Genomic DNA, 2,500 nt, shown 5'->3' with positions numbered 1-2,500 from the left:
TCTATCTATCTATATATACTATACTATATATATATTTATATATAGTATAATATATATATAATAGATAGATAGATAGATAGACAGATGGATAGATATAGATATAGATATAGATAGATATATAAATAGATAGATTGGGTAGATACATAGACAAATAGAGAGATAGATACTGCACATATAATGATATATTTGTATACAGTACACACATCTGGTAATCTTTGACAAACATATGGTGCTCTTAGAATGAAAGCCACACAAGTGATTCACACCATTTCAGCTCCACTAATTTCAAAAGATGAAAGGATCCTTTTCAGTGAATGAGAACTCATATGAGAAACCATATATTGAAATTCTTGTCAAAAGGCTTATTACTAATGCCACCTACTCTCTCTCTCTCTCTCTCTCTCTCCTCTCTCTCTCTCTCTCTCTCTCATTTTGTATGTTTAATATTTAACAACTCTCGCCACATTGGATAACTCTATATTAAGTTTAACAGATAAGAAAATAATGTTCAACCTCTCAGAAAAAGTCATCTAAGTGACAGAATCTATTTATTTTATAAATAACGAAAAAATACTATTACATCAATTTTGCGGGAAGAAAGGGGGGCTACCCAATTACCTGTTTAATCAGTCATGTGAACCACTGTCTTTACACAACAAATCTACAACATGATACACTATTTTACACCTATTTTGAATTTTGGAAAAAGTACTGTTTGGGAAAGACAAATTTTAGCATGTACTTATTATTAGATCGTTCTCATACAACATAAAAAATCTGCCAGTATTTCTTGAAATATTTAGATTGTCCAAGAAATTACATACTCCACAAATCACATAAATATTGAGAGAATACATTCATATTTCACTCGTTATTTTTTTTTTTTTATTTTTTTTTTATTACCTTTTATTGCCTAAGAAAACAAAAATAACGCTATGAAAAAGTTATCACTTCATATGAATATTTCAAGAAACACATTTCTCGTTTCTAAATTAGAGATTCTCTATAATTACTTTTATAAACTGTATTTCAGCCCTATGGTCTGATATTAATAATAACATTCAACTCTTAAATTACCGACAGTGATAATAAAAAGAGAAGAAAAAGACGTAGCCGAAGAAGACCAAAATTGTAAAATGTATTTGAGCAGAATAAATAAAAAAGGGGTTATAGAAATTTTATGAAATTATAAACAGGAATTATCCTTCCAGTCATGACTTGGTTCCATCTTCTTGGAGAAAATAGCATTTAGTTATTGAAACGGTTTTCATCGGGTTTCTAGTAAAAATTTTGTAATTAACTGCATACCTACACTGTTAAAATAAAGCCTAATTTTGGTCGGAAATTCTTCGTAAAGATTTACTGTCCTCGGCCGTATTTCATTAAAATACAGGCGACCTTAATTTTTCCATACTTTGTTAGTATCTTTTACGGGTTGGTGACCGTAATATCATCTCTTTACATCAATATCTCTTTTAAAACGGTAAAAATCCTGGAAAAAAAATTTACCTGGAATTTACCGTTTTTAATGCAAATTATTAACAGTGTAGTGCTATGTACAAGATGGTACATCATGGGAGATCTGAATGCAAAAGATGATGAGAATTATGAAAAATTCCTTTTCCACATGACAATCTAAAGGTAAAGATGTCTGGTTTCAGCTCCAGTTTCATCAGAATAGATGTCCACCAGAACGTCAGCTGAGCAAGACCAATCCCTCACTGTGGTGCCCAACCGCAGCATTGACCTCCCTAGTGAACAGCTTAAACTCACAGTCTTGTGCTGGGATCGATCTTCTGCCGTGCAAATGCAAGGCGAACGCATTAGCAATACATACACAGTAAAGGTGTCTGGTTTCAGTTCAAGTTTCATCAGAATAGATACTCACCAGAACGTCAGCTGAGCAAGACCAACACCACACTGTGGTGCCCAACAACAGCATTGGCCTCCCTGGTAAACCGTTTAAACTCACGGTACCGGCTGAGATCGATCTGCGGCCATGCAAATACAAGGCGAACGAGTTAGCAATATATACTAAGTAAAGGTGTTCGGTTTCAGTTCCAGTTTCATCAGAATAGATCCTCACCAGAACGTTAGCTGGGCAAGACCAACAACCCACTGTGATGCCCAACCACAGCAGTGGCCTCCCTAGTAAACAGCTTAAACCCATGGTCCTGGCTGGGATCGATCTGCGGCCATGCAAATGCAAGGCGAACGATTTGGCGATGCATACACAGATAAAACTAAACTTCCTCTTCTTTGCAGATGTAATGGCTTCTTCAACAAGAGATACTGCTTAAAGAATAATAAAAGACCCGGATAGAAGAAAAAAAAAGCTGAGTTTTCCTGTTTTTCTCTCAAGAAGTTTCTCACGTCTTCCAAAAACTGTAAAAAGTTAAAGGAAGACCATCTTTTTTCTCAGAATACCGAAATGGGGAGGTGCATCAGGTACGCTTTAGGTACAATCGAATTATAGAAAGTTTAAGACTAAAATAGTTTT

The sequence above is a fragment of the Palaemon carinicauda genome, chromosome 6 (genome assembly GCF_036898095.1).
Source record: "Palaemon carinicauda isolate YSFRI2023 chromosome 6, ASM3689809v2, whole genome shotgun sequence".
NCBI classification, from domain to species: Eukaryota; Metazoa; Arthropoda; class Malacostraca; order Decapoda; family Palaemonidae; genus Palaemon; species Palaemon carinicauda.
Note: the sequence above shows the minus strand (reverse complement) of the source record.